This window comes from Panthera pardus, unplaced genomic scaffold (genome assembly GCF_024362965.1).
Source record: "Panthera pardus isolate Hobbes unplaced genomic scaffold, ASM2436296v1 HiC_scaffold_17, whole genome shotgun sequence".
NCBI classification, from domain to species: domain Eukaryota; kingdom Metazoa; phylum Chordata; class Mammalia; order Carnivora; family Felidae; genus Panthera; species Panthera pardus.
Genome location: NW_026526732.1, coordinates 112,065,428 through 112,090,654, shown reverse-complemented (window position 1 = coordinate 112,090,654; position 25,227 = coordinate 112,065,428).

The window sequence follows — 25,227 nt, the reverse complement described above, 5'->3', positions numbered from 1 at the left end:
AGACTTCCATAAAACTATATTAATTTAGTGTTACACTAGCAGGGCAACAGGTAAGGACATCAGCAAAACAAAAGAGAGAACCCAAACTCAAAGATATAGGAAATCCAGTATACAATAAACATGACATTTCAAAATCAGTGGGAAAAATATATTATTTAAATGCATGATTTGGGTAGGATCCTAGTCATTTAGAAGAAAAACGAAGCTAGATTTGTATGTTTATGCCTTATACAAGGTCAATCCCAAACTCTAGTGGAAAATTTATGGTGAAAAATATCATGAACAAAGTTCAAAAAATGAATGACTTTCTTGGAGAAGGTTTTCCAATTTCTTTCAATTCCAATGCTCTGTACATGAAAAATATCCAGGAAACTGATGGACTGTCATAGGATATGCACAGATAGAGACATTAACACATAATTGTACGGAAAGCTATGGCAATTCATCATAATTTAAATTGTGACCCAGCAATACCAATTCTGAAATTTATCTTCAGAGATAACCTTACCAGTGGCAAAAATATTTAATTACAGCATTTAAATAGGAAAAAGATGAGAAACAATTAAATTTCATAGAGAATTATATCAATATAATATATACACTGGAATACTAAAGCAAATAAACTCCACTGTAGAAAAATTGTGTGTATGTGTGTATGTGTGTGTGTGTGTGTGTACACACCATAAACATACCATATACCTATACATGAACACACACGTCATATCATACCATAATTTTGTATTATTTTTATAATACAAGGAAGTATAAAGTCAAATGATTCAAATTAGTGTTCTCTTATTCTGGAATATAGATTACTAACAAGGGGGAATTCATCCAAATTCTGTTTACTCACAGTAATGCAAAATATACACTTTAGATTTTCAGAGAGGTTGGGTCTCATATCTTGAAAGACAAATTTGTTTGAAGGTCAAATTCCTTCAACTTGTGTAAGCACATATAATATATTCTGTAAGCATATATTTCGTGACTATTTTATCTACTGAAGATCATTAGCCATGAAATTAAATTCCATGTATTTTCTCTAGGAAGTTAAGCATGTAGAAAAGCTTCCATATTTCTTATATGTCATTAAATGATTCAAATCCAGCAGATAGCATTTCCCTTTTTAAGAAAAATTAGAGTATGTGGAATGCTCATTGCTATATTTAAAAATCTAGAGATGTTTGTTTATCATGTTTTTGACAAGCCACAAAATGAAATTCCTCAGGGCTCTCTCAACAGCAAAAACTGGGAAGATTGAAAATAAAACTGACCACAGAGGTCTATGCTAATCTCCATCCCAGAAGGATCATGTATTGAAATACATGAAGTTCCCAAAAATCTGTGTTTATTTCAGTTCAGCTGTATATATTAAATTAGAATAAAATTGTCCCACTTTGCTGAGAATCAATTGAAAGTGAACTGAAGCCTGAATAATAACTACTCTTTTTTTAAAAAAATATTAAGAATTAATTCTATACAATTTGTGTCAATGATAAAAATAAACTTTAGGGAACCTTCCATTAATGATATAGGAGAGGTGAAATTTTGAGGATCATAAACTCTAATCCTTAAACTTTGGCCAAATCAATATAAGTGGGACACAGATTTCTTTAAATGACACAGGTAACTATTCAAAATCCCTTCTACTAAACTATTTTTTATTTCAACACTGATGGTCCAAGATGACAACTCATAAAAGAAAATGGAAGCCAATATCATCATGCTTAAATGTTCTTTCATAATTACATTTTGCCCACATTTTCTTTTGATAAGATCAAAGAGTAGTTCAAGAATCTTACTTTTTAAAATGTAAATACTAAATATTTTTCTGAAGTTTTTAAAAACCTATGGTGGCCTTCATAAGCACAAAAACAAGAAAAAAATAATTAATGATTCTTAACCACAAAAGCATCTATTTATCTAGTATAATAGCTTTTAGGCCAAAAGTGAACCACAGGAATGAGTATTGCTTTCAGGGGAAATGGTTTCAGGAACTTATTACAGCTCTCTGTCTTCTACTATAATCAGGGAAAGGGCATTTGGTTAATCAAATTTATTTTGGTGTTCAGAAATTATCTAAGTACATAAGACATGTCACATGAGCTCTGACTTTTACAATAAGAGACAATGACATGATTAAATGCAACGCCTCCCTGGGGAAAGTGATTGGGGAATCCGTGATTATAAGCTTCAGAGTAATTTGCATGTAAAATCCCAGGAACTAGTAGACGTGCTTGATACACTTAGGAAACTGGCTTCTTATGTTTAGGGGATTAAGTATGTGGAGGCACAAGAAGGGATTTCTGTTATCAGTCAGGGTCTTGCCAGAGATAGAAGCTAGTGCGATCACTTTAACAAAGAGAATTTAATACTAACATTTCTCAGCTAGGTATCAGAGAACAGAAAACGTACCACTCCTGCTACTGCTACTAATAATAACAATTAAAGACACTGAGAAATCACAAAAGTAGTCACTGTAGGATGAAGCTATAACCCAAAGGGGTAAGGGGATGAATGGGGGAGTGGAGCAGAAGAACTAGCACTCACACCTCTGGGGCAGAGATGCTGTCTATTAATTATCTGGTACCTCAGGAGATGGGGTCTGGGTCCCATGGAGCTGGGACCCAGACCTCTAAGGAGCTTCAACCATCTGGTACCGGCCTCTCTCAGGGGGTACACGGAGGCTTGTTCCAGAAGGTAAAACACCTGCAACCTGAAATCAACTACCATTGCTTGGATGAACTTCCACCGCCAACGTAAAGAACCACTGATGTGATACAATGACAGGCAAAGGAAGAAAACAGGAAGTAAGAAGTATCCTTTTGTCAATCAAGTAGTTTCGTGGTCTGTATCGTCAGAGCTTAACTGGAGACCAACCAACGAAAGAAAGAAAGAAAGAAAGAAAGAAAGAAAGAAAGAAAGAAAGAAAGAGAGAAAGAAAGAGAGAGAGAGAGAGAGAGAGAGAAAGAAAGAGAAAGAAAGAAAGAAAGAAAGAAAGAAAGAAAGAAAGAAAGAAAGAGAAAGAAAGAAAGAAAGAAAGAAAGAAAAAGAAAGAAAGAAAGAAAGAGGAAGAAAAAAGAAAGGAGAAAGAAAGAAAGAAAGAAAGAAAGAAAGAAAGAAAGAAAGAAAGAAGCAGGAAGGAAGGAAGGAAGGAAGGAAGGAAGGAGAAAAGAAAGAAAGGAAGGAAGGAAGGAAGGAAGGAAGGAAGGAAGGAAGGAAGGAAGGAAGAAAGAAAAAGAAAGAGAAAGAAAGAAAGAGAAAGAGAGAAAGAAAGAAAGAAAGAAAGAAAGAAAGAAAGAAAGAAAGAAAGAAAGAAAGAAAGAAAGAAAGATAGATAGATAGATAGATAGATAGATGTGGCTTGGGGAGGACCAGCCCCAGAATCATAAAACAAAATAGAGAAGAGCAGATTTGGAGCCGAGAGACGAAAGTACAATAACGGGCAGAGCTCACCCATTTGACAATTCAGTACTACACCTGCCCTCGTACAAATTGTTGAATGCCCATTCAACAACAAAAATGTATACTTAGGCTTTTACATTCTCACCCTCTTCCCAAAACAAGGAGGTGGAAAATCCCAATAGCTCTTGGGCATAGAATTATTCTTCAAATTTAATCACAGTCCAATTTTTGTAGAAAATAATAAGGGGGGAGAAGAAGAAATGAAGTCAATTTCCTAGTGGTTTGTGGTTTCCAGTTCCTATTTTCCTTATCAATTTCCAGTCTTTGTTAATCATCAGATAATACATATCTGTTCTTGATTTTGTTTTGTTTTGTTTTGTTTTGCAGACTTGCCTTACTACAGAGTCATTTTTAAATGTTCCTTGGATACTTGAAAGAAGTTATACTCTCTATAAGGTTCCTTTTTGCATGCATATATATGTATGTTGACATATATACACACACACACACCAATATATACATACATACACATTGCATATGAGAGTATATCTGTATGTTGTATATCTATGTACATTTTATATCTATTTATGGCTAATTCCATAAAATATGAACATATAATCAAGTAGATGTGTATGCATTTCATTTAATATATTGATTTATACCACTTATACCCTCTACACATTCAGTTGTTCCTTGCCTGGGCTGAGAGATACAACTTAAATTATTCTAATACAATTGTCTATTTCTGTTGTAACCATCCTGTAGTAACACACGAATTCAAACTTCTGGTCAGATGTTAAGACTAGCGGTACCGTATCAATGGGTATAAAAAGGTTCACATCTCACATAATGAGGCACTCTTGGGAGAGCGGGGCAGGATCCCAAGCAGGTCCAAAAATGACTTCAAAGGCAGGAAACCAGCTTGTTTTTTGACGTGGTTAGGGGCTGGGGCTGGGGTGTGGGTTCCTATAGGCATGAGTTGGGACTTGCCTGCAGTGAGTTTTCCACTAGCACTGAAGGAGAGGGCACCAGGCTTTCTGATCAGTGTGCCTAGATTTGGGACAGAAGGGGAAAGGGAAATGAGGGACTTGAGACCTCTTGGGAGTCACATATCAAAAACGGAGTCAGATTTTATTAAAATTTTTTATTGACTGTCCTATCATTTTGGCAATAATATTTTGATGCTGTATTATTTGTTGTACGAAGACACAGGACAATCAGATTTTCAGTTTGGGCTGTATTCTTCATTCGTTTAGAAGTGCCTCTCTAGTTCACTATTCATTTTTTTTTTAATTTTTTTAACATTTATTTATTTTTGAGACAGAGAGAGACAGAGCATGAACGGGGGAGGGGCAGAGAGAGAGGGAGACACAGAATCTGAAGCAGGCTCCAGGCTCTGGGCCATCAGCCCAGAGCCCGACGCGGGGCTCGAACTCACGGACCGCGAGATCGTGACCTGAGTTGAAGTCGGACGCTTAACCGACTGAGCCACCCAGGCGCCCCAAGTTCACTATTCATTTTGCTGATCCCTCACATCCATTCAAACTTGCCTTGTGTTAATCTGATTTCTGCTTCCTTTTTGTTTCTCTGGATTGCTTTTTTTTTCTCTCATACTTGAAATCTGGCATTTTGGAACCATACTGATTTAGAGTTTATAAGGCTGTTTAATGGAGTGTGAAATTTGTTTGACCGAATCTAATTTTTTTTCTAGTTAAATTTATGTATATAATATCAAAGCATTTTTTACTTTATACTTTGCTTTCTGTTTTAAAGAAAGATTTCTAGGGCCGGCTGGGTGGCTCAGTTGGTTAAGCATCCAACTTGGGCTTGGGTCATGATCTCAGGGTTCATGGGTTCAAGCCCCACTTCAGGCTCTGCGCTGACAGCTCAGAGCCTGGAGCCTGCTTCGGATTCTGTGTCTCCCTCTCTTTCTGTCCCTCCCCCATTCATGCTCTGTCTCTCTCTCAAAAACAAAAAAAATAAACATTAAAATTTTTTTTAAATAAATAAAGATGTCTACATGGTGTGGTGTGTTTTGTTTTGTGGGTTTTGTGGGTTTTTTTCCTAATAGTAATTTGAAAGCATATATATGGCATAGCTTTTCTAATTTAGAAAATTTTTCTGATTTAGAAATTATGAAAGCAGAAGTGCATTCACTTTCACTTTTTCCCTGGGAAACTTAAAACCCACTGTTTCTTCTATGTAGTAAAGAAAGAATTTAGCATGTTCAAACCTTCTGGCACCTGCCTAACCTCTTACCCATCTGATTTTCGTAAGGTTGTATCTTAATATTAGAGTAATTGTATACACACTTAGATTTATCCTCTGACCATCTCAACAGCTGCATGGCATTGACACTTCAAAACCGACGCACACATCTTTTTGTTTTGAGTCAGGTATCAACTGTCTGAATGTGTCATTGAAATCTTTAAATGATAAAGTTATAATGAATGATGTATCCATGGAGAATGTTTACTTTATTGCCTTAAAACTGGATACTAAATCTGTGTCATAGGTCCTGTTTTCTCAGGCCCTCTTTTCTCTCGGATGGCTGTTACATTTGTTTAGCAAAATATTGGAATTAAATGAAACTGTATAAATTACAAAGCCATTCTGATTTTTCACTCTTTTATGAGTGATATGTATTTGCCTAGACCCTCATAGGGTCTTCATCTTGGAAGTTCAATAACTTTACTGCTATGTTCCGTTGTTTATCAGTTTATGCCAATTTTGAAAATTCAGATATTCCTAGACTTACAAAATAATGTTTATTGATACTTTTGCATTCCTCCTATGATACATGTTTTTAGAAATGATACATTAAACCCTCCCAACTTACACATAATTTTTACCTTATAAATTCAACCTGAAACTCAAAAAATTTTCTATTATAAAATGGGATTTATCTTCAAGACCTTCTATTGTTTTATACCAAATTAGACTTACATAAATAAACATTTACCCTTATCCTCTTGATTAAATTTAAAAATATGATTGTTTAGCATACTATTGTTGTATACAACTGAATTACCTACGGAAATTTTTGTTTCATATAGTTTAGACAACTAAGCAATTACTCTGTTCATGCTCTTTATTATTTTTTGCATATCAAGGCTTCCATTAGGAGCATTTTACTTTCATCTGATCACCACCTGTTATTTATAATTGGTGCTTTCAGCTGATATTTGAAAATCTGTGTTTCATGTTTATTTTTATGAAAGCTTTATTTTTAAAATATTTTTTAAAATATTTATTCATTTTTGAGAGAGAGAGACAGAGACAGAATGTGAGTGGGGGAGGGGCAGAGAGAGAGGGAGACACAGAATCTGAAGCAGACTCCAGGCTCTCAGCTGTCCCTACACAGCCCGACACAGGGCTCGAACTCACAAGCCCTGAGAAAATGACCTGAGCCCATATCAGTCGCTCAACCGACTGAGCCTCCTAGGAGCCCCTGTGACAGCTTTATTAAGTTCTGATTCACATACCTTAACATTCACCCAGTTAAAATGTACAATTGAGTAAGGTTTATATTCCTAGGGTTGGGCCGTGATGACCAGTATGAAATGTAGCATTACTTCATCATCCCCCAAAGAAATCCATGCCCATCAGTCCTCACTTCACACCCTCCTTTTTCCACAGTGCATGGTAAACACTAATCTGTTTCATCCTCTGTGATGTGCCTATCCTGACATTTCCTATAAATGGAATGACACATTATGGTCATTTGTATCTAGCTTCTTTCACTTTGCATAATGGTTTTAAGACTCAATCTTTCATGCTAGGGCATCTATATTTCTTTTTATTTCTTTTTCTTTTTATGAAAAATATTTTTTTATGAAAAATATTCCATTTTTTTCTTTTCTTTTCTTTTCTTTTCTTTTTATGAAAAATATTCCATTTTACTTAACTATTCTTTAGTTGGTGGACATTTGGGTTGTTAGCACTTTTTGACTGCTATCAATTACGCTGCTATGAGCATCTGAGTTCAATTTTTTTAGACACACCCTTTCAATTCTCTTGGACATATGGTGAAGAGTGCAATTACAGTCATACAGTAAGTCTTTGTTGAATTTTTGAGGAAGTAACAAACTGATTCTCAAAGTGATTCCATCATTTTATGGTTGTTCTAATGTATGATGATGGTTCAATTTCTCTACATTCTCACCAATACCTGTTAATGTCTATCTTTTTTAATTTTAGGTATCCCAGTGTATGTAAAAATTATTTCATTGTAGTTTTTACTGTTTTACATTTTAATTCCAGTATAGTTAAAATACAGTGTTATATCAGTTTCAGTTGGACAACAGTGATTCGTACATCACCTGGTGCTCATCACAAGTGCACTCTTCAATCTCCATCACCTATTTCACCCACCCCCACCATCTCCTTCTGGTAACCATGAGTGTGTTCTCTGTAGTTGAGTCTGTTTCCTGGTTTGTCTCTCTCTCTCTCTCTCTTTTTACTTTGTTCATTTCTTTTGTTTCTTAAGTTCCACATATGGGTGAAATCACATGGTATTTGTCTTTCTCTAACTTATTTCACTTAGCATTATACTCTCTAGCTCCATCCATGTCATTGCAAATGGTAAAATTTCATTCTTTTTTATGGGTGAATAATATCATATATATATATATATATATATATATATATATATATATATATACACCCACATACATTATATAATATTTATATATGTGTCAATATATATTATATATGTAGTTATATATAAAATATATTATATCTTTATATATATATGATATATATGATATACATCATATATATATATATACGATATATATCATATATATACACACATATATACCATCCCCTTGAATTGGTGGTTTTGCTCCATATTGTTTTCCACAGTGGCTGCACCAGTTTGCTTCCCACCAAAAGTGCACGAGGTTTCCTTATCTTCCACATTCTCACCAACACTTGTTGTTTCTTTGTGGTTTTGATTTTAGCCATTCTAACAGTTGTGAAGTGATATCTCATTGTAATTTTGATTTGTGTTTCCCTGATGATGAATAATGTTGAGCATCTTTTCATGTATCTGTTGGCCATCTGTAGGTCTTCTTTGAAGAAGTATCTGTTCATGTCTTCTGCCCATTTTTAATTGGGTTATTTGTTTTTTGGGTGTTAAGTTCTATCAGCTCTTTCTATATTTTGGATACTAACACTTTATTGAATGTGTCATTTGCAAATACCTTCTTCCATCCAGTAGGTTGCCTTTTAGTTTTGTTGATTATTTCCTCTGATGGGCAGAAGATTTTTTATTTTGATGTAGTCCCAATAGTTTATTTTTGCTTTTATTTCCCTTACCTCAGGAGACACACATCTAGAAAAATGTTGCTATTGCCAAAGCCAAAGAAATTACTGCCTGTGTTGTCTTCTAGGATTTTTATGATTTCAGGCCTCACATTTAGGTCTTTAATCAGCTTTGAATTTATTTTTATGTATGATGAAAGTGTTCAGTTTCATTTTTTTGCATGTTGCTGTCCAGTTTTCCCAACACCCTTTGTTGAAGAGATTGTCTTTTTCCCATTGGATATTCTTTCCTGTTTTGTAAAAAACTAATTGACCACACAATTATGGGTTTACTTATGGGATTTCTATTCTGTTCCATTGATCCGTGTGCCTATTTTTGTACCAGTACCATACTGTTTTGATTACTACAGCTTGGTAATATAACTTGAAGTCCAGAATTGTGATGCCTCCAGCTTTACTTGTCTTTTTCAAGATTGCTTTGGCTTTTCAAGGTCTTTTGTGGTTCCATACAAATTTTAGGATTGTTTGTTCTAGTTTTGTGAAAAACGTTGTTGGTATTTTGATAGGGATTGCATTGAATCTATAGATTGCCTTGGATAGTATAGACATTTTAACAATATTTTTCTTCCAATCCATGAGCATGGAATGTCCTTCCATTTCTTGGTGTGGTCTTCAATTTCTTTCATTAATGTTTTGTAGTTTTCAGAGTACAGGTCTTTCATGTCTTTGGTTAAATTTATTCCTAGGTATCTTATTATTTTGGGTAAAATTATAAATGGGATTGTTTTCTTAATTTATCTTTTTGCTGCTTCATCATTGGTGTATAGAAATGCAACAGATTTCTGTACATTGATTTTGTATCCTTTGACTTTACTGAAATCATTTACCAGTTCTAGTAGTGTTTTAGTACAGGCTTTAGGGTTTTGTATATATTGTATCATGTCATCTGTAAATGGTAAAAGTTTTACTTCTTCCTTACGAATTTGGATGCCCTCTATTTCTTTTTGTTGTGTGACTGCTGTGGCTAGGACTTCCAGTACTATGTTGAATAAAAGTGGTGAAAGTGGACATTCTTGTCTTGTTCATGGCCTTAGGGGGAAAGCTCTCTGTTTTTCACCATTGAGTATGATGTTGGCTGTGGTTTTTTCATATGATTTTTATTTTGTTGAGGTATGTTCCCTCTAAACATACCATGTGAGAATTTCTTGTCAAGAATGGATTTTGTACTTTGTCAAATGCTTTTTCTGCATCTATTGAAATGATTACATGCTTTTTATCCTTTCTTTTATTGATCTGACATATCATGTTGATTTGTAAATATTGAATCACCCTTGCATCCCAGGAATAAATCCCATGTGTTCATGGTGAATGATTGTTTCATGTATTTTTGGTTTCAGCTTGCTAGTGTTTTGTTGAGGAATTTTGTATCTATGTTCATCAGGAATACTGGCCTGTAGTTCTATTTATTTGTGTTGTCTTTATCTGGTTTTACTAACAGGGTGACACTGGCATCAGAATGAATTTGGAAGTTTTCCTTCCTCTTCTGATTTTTGGAATAGTTTGAGAAGAATAGGTATTAACTCTTCTTCAAATGCTTAGTAAAATTTGTCTGTGAAGCCATATGGTACTGGACTTTTGTTTAATGTAAGGTTTTTGCTTAGTGATTCAATTTTATTGCTGCTAATTGATATTTACACACTTTCAGTTTCCTTTTGCTTCAGTTTTTATCAGTTATAGGTTTCTAATAATTTACCCATCTCTTCTAGATTGTCCAATTTTTGGCACATAATTTTTCATAATATTCTCTTAGAATTGTTTGTATTTCTGTGGTATTGGTTGTTATTTCACCTCTTTCATTTATGATTTTATTTGAGTCGTTTCTCTTTGTTTAAAAATTTTTATTGTGTTTATTTTGAGAGATAGAGATTGAGAGAGAGACAGAGTGTGAGCTGGAGAGGGATAGAGAGACAGACTCTAAAGCAGGCTCCAGGCTCCAAGCTATCAGCACAGACCTCAACACAGGGCTTGAACCCACAAACCATGAGGTCATGACCTGAGCCGAAGTTGGACACAAAACCTGCTGAGCAACCCAGGCGCCCCGTGAGTCATTTCTCTTTTTTTAACAACTCTGGCTAGAGGTTTATCAATTTTGTTGATCTTTTCAAGACCCAACTCCTGGTTTCATTGATCTATTCTACTGGGCTTTTTAGTTTCTAGATCATTTATTGCCACTCTAATCTTTATTGTTTCCTTCCTTCTGCTCATTTGGGGTCTTGTTTGTTATTCTTTTTCTAGTTCCATTAGGTGTAAGGTTGTCTATTTGAGATTTTTCCTGCTTCTTGATGTAGGCCTGTATTGCTATAAACTTCCCTCTTATAATAGCTTTTGCTGCATCTCAAAGGTTTTGGACCATTGTGTTTTCATTTTCATTCACTTCTATTTACTTTTCTATTTCTTCTTTTATTTCCTGGTTAACCCATTCATTATTTAGTAACATGTATTTAACATTCACGTATTTGTGTTATTTCCAGATTTTTTCTTGTGGTTGATTTCTAGTTTCACAGTGTAGTGGTCAGAAAGGAAGCATGGTATGACTTTGATTTTTTTGAATTTGTTGAGGCTTGTTTAGTGCTCTAATATGTGATCTATTCTGGAGAATGTTCCATGTGCACTTGAAAAGAATGTGTATTCTGTTGTAGGATGGAAGGTTCTGAATATATCTGTTAAATCCATCTGGTCCATTGTGTCATTCAAACCCATTGTTTCTTTGTTGATTTTCTGTTTGGATGATCTGTCCATTGATATAACTGAGGTGTTAAAGTCCTCTACTATTATTGTATTACTATTGAGTAGTTCCTTTATATTTGTGATTAACTGCATTATGTATTAGGTTCTCCCATGTTGGGTGCATACATATTTACAACTGTTCTATCTTCTGACTGGATTGTCCCCTTAATATAGTGTCCTTCTTTGTCTCTTGTTACAGTCTTTGTCTTAAAATCTATTTTGTCTTATATAAGTATTGCTACATCAGCTTTCTTTTGACATCCATTTGCATGATAAGTGTTTCTCCATCCCCTCACCTTCAATCTGCAGATGTCTTTAGGTCTAAAATGAGTTTCTTATAGGCAATATACAGAAGTGTCTTGCCCTTTCATCCACTCTATTACCCTACCTCTTTTGATTGTCTTCTTTAATTCATTATCATTCAAAGTAATCATTTACTGCCATTTTGTTACTTGCGGTTATTTCTATAGACTTTCTCTGATCCTTCTCTTGCTCTCTTTCATGTTTTCCTGGCTTTATTTAGTGATATACTTGGACTCCTTTCTCTTTATTCTTTGCATATCTACTACTGGTTTTTGACTTGTGGTTACCATTAGGTTTGTATATAACATCCTCTTCATATAGCAGTCTATATTAAGCTGATGGTCATTTAATGTACCCATTCTTTATTACTCTCTCCTCTTATTTTAGGTATATGGTGTCATATTGTACAACCTTTTATTTTGTGAGTCCCTTGACTGGATTTTACAGATAAACTTACTTTTACTGCTTTTGTGTTTCCTACTTTTCATATCTCAGTTATGGTGTTTCATTTCCACTCAAATAAATTTCTTGTAGGGCTGGTTTAGTGGGCATGAACTCATTTAGTTTTTGTTTGTCTGATAACTATTTCTTCTTCTATTCTGAATGATGGTCTTGCTGGATAGAGTATTCTTGTCTACAGAATTTTCCCACTCAGCCTTTTGAATATATCATGCCACTCCCTCCTGGATTGCTAAGTTTCTGCAGAAAAATCTGCTGACAGATTTATGGGGTTTCCCTTGTGTGTAACTGTCTTCTTTTCTCTTGCTGCTTTAAAAAGTGCTTTTCCATCCCCAAACGCAAGGGAATTAAAAGCAAAAATGAACTACTGGGACCTTATGAAGATAAAAAGCTTCTGCTCAGCAAAGGAAACAACCAACAAAACTAAAAGGCAACCAACGGAATGGGAAAACATATTTGCGAATGACATATCAGACAAAGGGCTAGTATCCAAAATCTATAAAGAGCTCACCAAACTCCACACCCGAAAAACAAATAACCCAGTGAAGAAATGGGCACAAAACATGAATAGACACTTCTCAATAGAAGACATCCGGATGGCCAACAGGCACATGAAAAGATGCTCAATGTCACTCCTCATCAGGGAAATACAAATCAAAACCACACTCAGATATCACCTCATGCCAGTCAGAGTGGCCAAAATGAACAAATCAGGAGACTATAGATGCTGGAGAGGATGTGGAGAAACGGGAACCCTCTTGCACTGTTGGTGGGAATGCAAATTGGTGCAGCCACTCTGGAAAACAGTGTGGAGGTTCCTCAAAAAATTAAAAATAGACCTACCCTATGACCCAGCAATAGTACTGCTAGGAATTTACCCAAGGGATACAGGAGTACTGATGCATAGGGGCACTTGTACCCCAATGTTTGTGGCAGCACTCTCAACAATAGCCAAATTATGGAAAGGGCCTAAATGTCCATCAACTGATGAATGGATAAAGAAATTGTGGTTTATATACACAATGGAGTACTACGTGGCAATGAGAAAGAATGAAATATGGTCCTTTGTAGCAACATGGATGCAACTGGAGAGTGTGATGCTAAGTGAAATAAGCCATACAGAGAAAGACAGATACCATATGTTTTCACTCTTATGTGGATCCTGAGAAACTTAACAGAAACCCATGGGGGAGGGGAAGGAAAAAAAAAAAAGGAGGTTAGAGTGGGAGAGAGCCAAAGCATAAGAGACTCTTAAAAACTGAGAACAAACTGAGGGTTGATGGGGGGTGGGAGGGAGGGGAGGGTGGGTGATGCGTATTGAGGAGGGCACCTTTTGGGATGAGCACTGGGTGTTGTATGAAAACCAATTTGACAATAAACTTCATATATTGAAAAAAAAGTGCTTTTCTTTATCACCACTTTTTGTCATTTTAATTACTAGGTGTCTTGGTGTGAATCTCCTTGGGTTGATTTTATTAGAGGATCTATATACCTCCTGGATCTGAATATCTGTTTCCTTCTCCAGATTAAAGTTTTCAGCTATTATTTCTCAAATAAATTTTATCTCTTTTCTCTCTCTTCTTCTGAGATCCCTATGATGCAAATATTATTATGCTTTATGGATTAACTGAGTTCCCTAAATCTATTCTCATTCTGCATATTTTTTTCTTTCATTTGTTCAGCTTGATTACTTTCCATTATTCTGTCTTCCAAATCATTAATTCATTCTACTTCCTCTAGCTTGCTATTTGTTCCATCAAGTGTATTTTTAATTTCATTTATTGTGTTCTTTACTTATGATTGGTTCTTTTTTATCTTTTTGTTAAGGATGTCACTGATATCCTCCACTCTTTTCTCAAGTCCAGTGAGTATCTTTATGATCATTACTTTAAATTCTCTATTAGGCATATTACTTATTTCCTTGCAGTTAGGTCTCTTGCTGTGGTTGGTCTTGTTCTTTCATTTGGGACATATTCCTGTCTCCCCTTTTCAACTAACTCTCTGTGTCTGTATCTTTGTCTGTACATCAGGGAAGTTAACTATGTCTCCTACTATTGAAGGTAATGGCCTTATGATGAAGAGGTCCTCTACTGCCCTTCAGTGAAGTGTCTTCTGTCCCCCAAGACCTGTTGCTTCAGGAAGTGTCTCCTATGTGTCTTGTGTGTGCCCCGTTATTGTGTCCTGGCCCCTTCTTCTTTCAGTCATCTGGAGAGGCTCTCTTCCTGTAGTGGGCAGCATTTGGTCCTCAGTTTGGTGGAGCACATTTTAACAAGGGTGTCCTGGTCTCCTGTGAAATGAGACCTGCCACCACCAATGTTCCCAGAACTGATGCCCTGGCTCCAGAGACATGGTGTTGGCAGGATTTGAGCTGGTCTTCTGGGTGAGGGGATATGCAGTGCCAGGACTCGGGCAAGTGTAACTGAAAAGGGTAGATCCACGAAAGCACAAGGCAGCAGGGCTTGGCGTTAGATAGTGAGTGCCTGTGCCATGCTGGTTCCCACAGGTGGCTGTGTGTTTATGCTGGGGTATGTGTGGGGGAAATGGTGCCTGCTAGCTTCTTTGCTCCTGGAGGGGTCTCCCTGCAATCCCTGTATCTCCAGGCCATGCTCTGAGAAGATTAAATAACTCTCCCTCCTGTGTGCTCCAGGGGTTTTTCAAACTGCTACTTCTATGCTCTATGTCCATGAACTATTTGTAATGCTGTCTCTCTAGGTTTTAAGTGTCACTGTTTGCAAGAATGCATGAAAATCAGCCACTCTAGTCTTAAGAGCCAACTATTGTGGGAATTCATCTTCCCCATGTAGGCTACCAGGTGTAATAATCTATTTCTCACCCTTTACTGTGCCTTCAGCTTACTCCTCACAAGATTGCTGTGGTCCCCTTTGCCCCCAAACCACATCACCATCTTGCCTACCTTCTGTAATGTGGACTCCCCTCTACTTTCAGTAGAGAAGTTTGTTCTTCCAGTCTCTGAGTCATTTTCTGGGTTATTTACACTGATGTGAGATGCATCCATGGGACTAGGTGAGCTTAGGGTCCTCTTACTCTGCCATGTTTCCAGCCTCCTTTATTGTAGTTCTGGTTTGCATTCTCATAGTAGCTAAAGATGTTAGCATCTTTTCATGTGTGCACTGGCCACTTTAATATAATTTAAGAGAAATGTCTATTTGAATTCTTTGTTCATTTTTTAATTGTAAGAATTCCTTATGTATTCTGAATATATTCCTTTATCAAATATATTATTTACAAATACATTTTTTTCATTCCATGGGTTGTCTTTTCACTTTCTTGATGATGTCCTTTGGAAACAAAAGAGTTAATTTTTATCAAATCCAATTTATCTACTTCTGTTTTGTTGCTTGTACTTTGATATTATATCAAGAAATCTTTGCCAACTTGAAAGTCATGAAGATTTATTTATTCCTATGATTTTTTCTAACAATTTTGAGAGAAAAATGCATAAGACATACAGTAAAAAAAAATGTGAAAATTACAGACATAAATCCACTTTTTCGCATCGATTCAACATTATACTAGAGGTTCTAGCAATGGAAATTAGACAAGAAAAAGAAATTAAGGGCTTCTAATTTGGAATGGAATAAATAATTGAGTTCTATGATCCATTCTTTAGCCTTTTAATTGAGTTCTATGATCCATTCTCAAGTAATGTCTGTCTATGGTGTGAGGTATGGATCCAACATCATTCTTTTACATGTGTCTGTCTAGGTATCCCGTTATTGTTTGTTGAATGACTATTTTTCTCCATTGAACTATCATGGAACACTTATCTAAAAGCAAGTAATTATAAATTTAAGTGTATATTTCTGGATTCTCAATTCTATTCCATTGATCCGTATGTCTATCTTTATGTCAATATCACACTATCTTACTTACTGTCACTTTGCTATAAGTTGTGAAGTTTGAGACTGTGAATCCTCCAATTTTGTTCTTCTTTTCCAAGATTATTTTGGCTACTCTAGGTCTCTTGTATTGTCACATTAATTTTAGTGTAAATTTTCAAAAAAAAAAAAAACTGGAACTTTGACAGGGATGCACTGAATCTGTAGATCAGTTTGGGAAGCATGGCTGTCTTAAACTGTTAATTCTCTCAATCCATGAGCATGGTATATTCCTCCATTTAAATTTTCTTTAGTTTCTTTCAGGTATGTTTTGTAGTTTTCAACTATGCATGCCTTGAAATTTTAAATTAAACTTATTCCTAAGTTTTTATTCTTAAAAGATATTAAAATATTATTGTAAATGCAATCATTTAATTAATTTTTTAATATAATTTATTGTCAAATTGGTTTCCATACAACACCCAGTGCCCATCCCAACAAGTGCCCTCCTCAATACCCATCACCCAATTTCCCTTCTCCCCCAACCCACATCAATCCTCAGTTTGTTCTCAGTATTTAAGAGTCTCTTATGGTTTGCCTCCCTCCCTCTCTGTAACTTTCTTCCCCCTTCCCTTCCCCCATGCTCTTCTGTTTTCAGACTTTTTATGCTATCATATAAAATGCAATTGATTATGTTGATCTTGTATTCTGAACTCTTGCTGAACCTGTTTATTAGCTACTTTTATGGTATCTTTAGTATTTTCTATAAACAAGGGTATGTAATCTATAAATAAATATAGTTTTATTTATTCCATTCCAAATTAGAAGCCCTTAATTTCTTTTTCTTGTCTAATTTCTATTGCTAGAACCTCTAGTATAATGTTGAATCGATGCAAAAAAAGTGGATTTATGTCTGTAATTTTCACATTTTTTTACTGTATGTCTTATGCATTTTTCTCTCAATTCCCACTACCTCTCTTTTTCATGTTAAATTGATATTTTATATTATGCTGTTTTAATTCTATTACTGTCCATTTTTTCTATATTTTTGAGTTATTATCCAGTTATTTTCTTGGGAGTTTCAATTAGTATCTTAAAATAGTCTAGCTTTAATACCAACCTAAATTACTAATATATAAAAACTTTGTGCCAATACAGCTCAATTTCTTCCTCCACCCTCATTCTCTTACTGTCATAAAAATTACAGCTTTAACATTATAAGTACATCAACATGCATTTTAAATTATTGCTTTATGCAGCTGTTTTGTAAATAAGAAGAATAAGCTACAAACAAAAATACCTTTCTAATATCTTTTATATTTAACTATGTAATTACTTTTTTTACCAATTACTCTATTTTTATTCAAGTTATTGCCTGATGTCCTTTTGTTTTAGCCTAAAGGACTATCTCTAGTACTTCTTACAGGAGAGGTTGCTAACATATTTGCTCTCCCTAGTGAATTTTTTTTTTCATTTCAGTTACTGTACTTTTCAACTTCAGAATTTCTACTTGATTATTTAAAAAAAATAATAACATAATAGTGTTTATTTTAGTGAATTCTCTATGAATTCTGTTAAGACTTTATTCTTTGTCATGTGCACTCACTGAAGTCTCTTTTCAGCTGAGTGGTCAGTTAATGTATTCGACAGAGATCTCCTTAAAGAGTTTGAATCAATAAGTCTTATGCAGACAGTCTCCACTTACAATGGTTCAGCCTATAATTTTTAAACTTTATGATGGTAAGAAAGAAATACACATTCAGTAGAAGCCATATTTCAAATGCTGATATTCAGATCTTTTTCTTGACTAGTGATATTTAATACTATTCTTTCCCATGATGCTGGACAGTGACAGCAAGCCACAGCTCCCAGTCAGCCACGGGATTACAAGAGTGAACAACTGATACACTTATAACTTTTCTGTGCCCATAGAACAAGTCTGTTTTTCAATTTCAGTACAAAATTCAATAAATTACCTGAGATATTCAATACTTTAGTATAAAGTAAACTTTGTCTGAGATGATTTTGCTCAACTATAGGCTAATGTAAGTTTTCTGAGCACATTTAAAATAAGCTAGCCTATGGTGTTTCATAAGCTAGGTATACTGAATGCATTTTCAACTTATGAGATTTTCAGCTTATGATGGGTTTACTGGGACATGAACCCATCATAGTGGAGGAAGATCTGTATTCTCTTCTGTATTTTCCATCTGCCTGTCTTTTCACTGTGTCTATTTCATTCTGGATATTTTCTTAAACTGAGTTTTCTTTTCATGTACAATTTCTTCAGCTGTTTGTAATCTACTGTTAAGCTTACCCATTGTGTTTTTAATTTCTATTTTTTTCAGTTCTAAAATTTGATACTTTCTTACTCAAATATATTTTGTCCCTTTTTTCTGAGATACTATTTCCCTGCTACGTTCCTCAATATTGTCTTTTATCTTTCTCTATCCTGGAGAGGCTGTCGCATCACTTTTCAACTCCTCTGGCTCTCAGTTACCTCTCCCATAATCACCAAATATCCCCAGTAAAAATACAACCCCAATGACAGTCTTCAAATTCCTGAGTTTCCACCTGCTCTAGATCTTGGCCTAAAATTCATATTTATCAAGAGCCATAGTATTTAATGTCATTATACTTCTGGGCATCTATCATAAGGAAATAATATGAATATGGACAAATTTAGACACAAAGATGTTCAAAGCAAATAACTTGTAATAGAAAAAGTTTGGAGAGGGGAGCCTGGGTGGCTCAGTTGGTTAAGCATCCAACATGGCTATGGTCATGAACTCACAGTTCATGAGTTTGAGCCCCACATTGGGCCCTGTGCTGACAGCTCAGAGTCTGGAGCCTGCTTTGGATTCTGTGTCTCCCTCTCTCTCTGTTCCTCCCCTGCTCTCATTCATTCTCTCCCTCCCTCTCTCTCACTCTCAAAATAAATAAATATTAAAAATTAAAAAAAAAAACATTTGGAGAAAATCTAATGTTCCACAAGCAGAGAAGAATGCATCAATTTGTTGGAATGTCATATAGTCATTATTAGTGATATTTTCCAGTAACTTTTATAACCTAATAAAGTGTTCACAATTTAATATGAAATGAAATTACGTGATAAATATATTTTATATAGCTACCTTCTAAAATAAAATTATTTATTCATAGCACATTACAAAGAAAAATAGAAAACATTCTTGAAGATGTGAGAATACAGAAATTTGATTTTCTTCTTTATAGTTTCCTAAAATTTCTGCACTAAAAACTTAGTGAAGAAACCAATCATAATTTAACTGAAAAGGTAAATTTCAACTGAAAGAAGACCGACTTTGTAAATTTTTTGTGTGTGCTTGATGAAAGAGCAATTTGTTCCACTATTCCTTTCTGCAATATAGTTGTGACAGTCCTTTTTCTCTTTATGTTCACCTGTGCTGCTGACTTATTTGTTGTTATGGCTGTCAGATTGTCACAACATTTTCTTTAGAGAAGTTGGTTCTGAATCATCTTATATCTTTTCATATCTCTGGGTACGGCCACAGGGATGAGCCCATGATGAATATTTAAGCTCTTGCAAAGGTTATGAGCACCAAGCTTTCTGGGCCATGACAACTGACAGCCTGCACAGTATTCTAATGAAAGTGATGACAAGTGTCTAGAGTACTCTCAATATACACTTAGTCTTCTGACATCATTTACATATATCAATGATCTCTGAATATGAGCTCTTTCCAGAATTATTAAAAATAATAGCAGGATAATTGGATAATAATTGAGACCAACTCTTTAAAAAAATTATACCTGGATAACATCTATGAATGCTGCCATCACTCACCTCTACTATATTCTGATGTTTTGGCAAAGTACCGTTTATTATCATTCTCTCTTATAGAAGCAATTTTCTTTGTTCATTACATTAATAATGTGATGACTTCTTGTTGGCAAGCCAAATAATTAATCTTCTGTGAGTAGATCTAGTTTAATTTAAACATGCTAATCTTTTTGCACTTTTCAAGCAGGCAGTGAGACATCACCTAACAGAGAATTAGCTTTAGCAGCTCTGTATTATATCTCACAAATGATGGAAACACCGATTGTGTGCCAGTGCCAGCCAGAAAACATAACTTCACAGGTTGTGTTGAAAAGAGACATTATGTGAAGTCATATGGCATAACTATATTTGGGCAAAGGAGAACCTAAATTGTTGAGCAAATTTAAGAGCTAGAAATTAAGACTTGGGAAGAAATTATGACAGGAAGTAGGATTCTTTAATTTTGAAAGAAGATAAACAATTTAATAAAAAAGGCTAGGTAAAGAATGAGTTGTACATCAGGTAAAGTATTTCTTTGGCTAATTGTATTTTACTTCCATTTGGGAAGCAACCTCAGACCAGTGAAATAGGCATGTTACGGAAAGTAAATTTCTCATAGGAAATGTTTTGTTGATATGCTAAGCTCAAGTTCAGGAAAGGTGAACACTGATCCCAAAAAGATGGATCTGGCTGATGCAGACAGCATTGGGAAATCCCAGGTTATAAGCCCTGCTGGAAGTGAAGCAGGCTACGACCAGGGTTCCACAGACTGGTTCCTTCAGGGCAGTACTCTAGCTAGAGAGAAATGGAACATTGGATCCAATACTTTGGATGAAGCCTGGCAGTTGCTCAGCTATATCAGAACTAGGTTCAGAATTGAGTACCACCACAAGAGAAAGATTGAGGTACCAGATCAGGTAATTCCACTGTACAGTGGAAACAGAAGTAGGATTTTTATGTTGTTATCGTGTCACTTCACAACAGGAAGGAGTTGCCAAGGGAAAGGTAGTACTTTATCCCAGAGATTGTGTAGACACCTACGGTTCAACTATGACACAAAAATTATCTGGTCTATTGACAGTAGAGCTAATCCTAGCAACTCTGAATGGTGGCCCACATACTTAAAAAAGAGAGCGTTTAATATTTGGGTGAAAGAATATAGAAAGGTGAATTTAGAACAGACATGAGCATTACTTCTTGAGTCAGGAAAAGGACATAGATTTAACCTGGGTGGAAGCTTTTATATCTGAGTACTGAGAAGGGGATTCAAAAATCACTCTTACAGAAATGAAGGCTTTCTCCTTATGTATGTATTCCTATCAAAACCTATCTCCTATTTTTTATCAAAACTATTGAAATTATTCTGCACAGAGATGGCCACCTCTCCACATGAGGAAGCTTCAGGTGGTACAGGTGTTGTGAGCAGTGATGCCCACACACTCCAAATAGATTGCTTTATTCCTTAAGAACTTTAATTACTGGAAGTCTGGTGTCTCTCCCATTTCTGGTATGCATGGGTCCAAGAATCAAGGGATGAGAGTGACTCCTTTCACCCTTACACCTAAAACCCCATTCAGAGAGTTTCTGATTCCTCTCTTGGAATTTTTAACTCTCCTACTTTGGAGAGTTTGTCTATTATTCTAAGAATGCAATGTTCCCTCCATGAGACAGAAAGAAGTCTAGAAGGCGTCTACCAGTTAGGGCTGCTACCTGGTCATTTGGGTTAAACATGCAACTGAACTTTACATTAAGAGGGATCACATTACTGGTGGCTAGGATGGCTGACCCCAATAACCAAGGAAATTGGGCAAGAGAACTAGGTATGGAAGCCAAGGTCTTCTATGGAGTACCTCTTACTACTTCCATATCCACAAGTAAAAGATAATGAGGAATTACAACAACTCCCCCCACACCAACCAAAAGAAGAATGTCCCCTGAGGATTCAGACCCTTCAGTAGTGAAGTCTGGGTCACACAACTGAGTAAAGAATACCAATTAACTGAGGTCCTTGTTGAGGGTGATGGGAACATAACACAAGTGGTGGAAGAAGAAACAATAAGCAGATCAGGGCCTTATGGCAAAATACAACAATGAAGATGCATCAGTTACGTATGGTTTATTCTTTGCTTTCTATGTGTGTATATAACACACAAACACACACACATGCATTATGAATGACTGTCTGACATTTTAGCTAAGCACTTCCTCTACTGTTGAACACTTATGTTTTCTGTAATCATTCCCTATTATAAATACCCCTGCTTTAAACATGTTTATGTGTAAATCTCACCATATTCATGATTCATTCCTTAGGGTACGTGAGAAAAAAGCATAATTACTGGAAATGAAAATTTTATGCTCTAAGTAGATATTGAAAATATCTCCTAAAATGTTATAGGAATTCTCCCCCCACCCAGAGGTACTTACCTCACCCCATCTTTGTCAATACTGAGTGCAATTTTTTATCAAAAATATCTACTCTGCCCCTCCCCAACTCACACTTTCTCTCTCTTTCTCTCTCTCTCAAAATAAATAAATAAACTTAAAAAATGTTTTAAAATAGGGGTGCCTAGGTGGCTTAGTCAGTTAAGCGTCTGGCTTCTGTTCAGGTCATGATCTCACAGTTCATGAGTTCGAACCCAGCATTGGGTTCTGCACTCACAGTGTGGAGCCTGCTTGGGATTCTCTCTCTCCCTCTCTCTCTGCCCCTCTCCAACTCATGCTTTCTCTCTCTCTCAAAATAAATAAATGATCTTTAAAAATGTTTAAAAACATCTATATTGATTTCATAAGCAAAAAGCTGTATTCCATTGCTATGTTAATAAGTTGACTAAGTGTAATGGTATAGGCTGAAACTGATCAGTGAATTTTTCTTTACGTCTTCTATTGAACTTCTAGTGATGTTTTAGTGTCTGCTTAGGAATCATAAAGGATGTTTTTATATTATTGTTATAAAGTCTACAGTAAGATTCATTGTAAACAGTTTCCAAGTTTTTAAATTTCCTTCTATTTCTTTGTTATTTGATTTATAGAGGTTTTTATTTTAGGGAGCCAAGTCTACCTGCCTTTCCTTTTGAAATCCGTGTTCTTCTCATCCAAGGGGTCATAACCTAACTCCCTCAAAAACAGGTAAAAGAATGATGCAAATTCAGAAAAATAAGATAAGTAGTTTCTTCCACTCCCTTCACATCACTTACTACTCTACTCACTTCACATGCTCCCATCTTGTCTTTTTTACTATCTTAAACATCCTTGATGGTTGAGTCTTCAAGCTTTTGTCATTTCTAAACTTCTCCAAGATATACGGAAAGAGCCCCAGAAGTGTTTTGTTAAGGGGAAAAATATGAATTAATAAGCACATGCTTGATCAGCTTTACAGAGGCTTTCCAAAAGAGCTCAAGGCAGTACACGTTTATTAATTCTAATATATTCTTTCTTGCTTGTTTACATTTGGATAACAAAACTCTATTTCTTGTACACATCAGAAAATAAAATAGTCTTAAGCTAAGAACTGACATTATACGTCGGTATTTCAAAAATAAATTTAATCAGTAAGAAAGTTTCTTACACAAAGACATCTACAATAATTTATCATCTCATGAATTTCGTCTCCAACTTATTTATTTATAGTATGAAAGATACCTTGTAAGTATTTCATAAGGAAATTCTACTCTGTGTACCTACAGTGTATGGCTGAAATATTACACAAAATAAACCAAGGGGATCCCCAAACTGCAGATCATTAGGCAATATTTCAAGTAGCTGCTGCTCTCTGCTGCTCCTGGAAAAATCTGCCTTGGATCAGGTTATTCATAGCCATTCAAAAAAGAAGCTGAATTCTAAATTAAATGCATTAAATTCAAAAGAAGATAGACTATCCGCCTGGGGTCAGAGTTGAGATGATCACTACAACTATATAATTTTCTTTGAAAATAACTTCATATATTTGACAAATTTCAAAAAATTTTTTGCACGAAGGAAAATCTAACTTTCTGGTAATCACAATGATTACTGTCTTTGTGTTTGTATTGTGTGCCTTTGGGAAAAGGCTGCAGGAAATGACTACTGTATGGCTCAATACTTTCAAGGGGCCACATAAACTGACATTTTAGGGGAAATGGCATTGCGAGTGAGGATCTTTAGTAGAACAGGTGTCATTTTGCTTATGAGGCAACTGTCCCAATATTTTATATAAAAAATGGTTGATTCCAGGGAAGGGTAAGAAAGCGATGCTTCCACCGCCGGCATCAGACAGCAATGGGCTTAAATGTCTCAATCTTATCTGTATATTCCCATGTGTTCCATCATAAGGTCCCATTCTTGCCAAGCAATGCCCTAACTTAACACATGGTTAAAAAGAAAACATAAAATCAGGCCTTTCTTATCTCTTAAGTCTGCCCTTTCCTTTATGATCACCATAAAGCTTTTTGTTTTTCAAAATCTTACTACTGAGTTGAAAGTTCAAGACCTAGCCCATCTTTTTCTTTTTTAGGTTCTTCAGCACCATCACAATTATCCATTCCATACCAGTCTATAATTTATAATCATGACATGATATCCCAGTAGCTCGTCCTCCATTCCGTGTCCATGGTCCCCTTCACATTGATAAACTGCTCCTCTAACAGGAGGTTTGTACTTGGTCGCATTTATTTCCACTTATCCAGCATTTATCAGCAATTCCATGCGGCCCATTCATAGGGACTCTGTTCCAGGAACTTTCTTCTTCCAGAAATGGAACAGAACGCACCAATCTGTGCTCTCTTGTTCTTTATCAACAACTGCCATTACCAAAGGATGCATGTTCCCTGTTAAAATTTCTAGCTGAATACTGGTCTGGGAGCATTCTCTCAACGCAAAGGGTCTTTATTCTGGGTCTCATCTTTCTGACATAAGAAACACATTGTAAGAAGATTTTAATATCACTGATTTATTCTTTCCCTCTGCCTGCCAGTGAGGTATACGTCTCCAGCCAAACTCTCCATATAGGGTTTCATCTACAAATCTTTCCACATGTGCAGAGATACGACAAACACAGCACAGGCAGAAATCATGACAGTGGATCCAAATGGTCCTGACAAAGCTACTTTCATATACCCCCAAATTGGAGGAGAGTATGGAAAATCAAAATACAAAGTATTAGTTGTAAAGTTAAAGAGCTACTTCCTGTTATAAAAGAGATACAGACTAGCTCTGCAAGGAAATGACCTTTACTCAGATTTTTAAAAATAAAAATATCAGTATTTACGTATTTCAACATTTAATTCCTCAGATAAAATGTCATGCTTTAATAAGGACTGGCAAGGAGGTAAAAAAAAAAAATAATAAGGGTTTTTTTTGCTTTGTCTTCAACACATAAATATGATA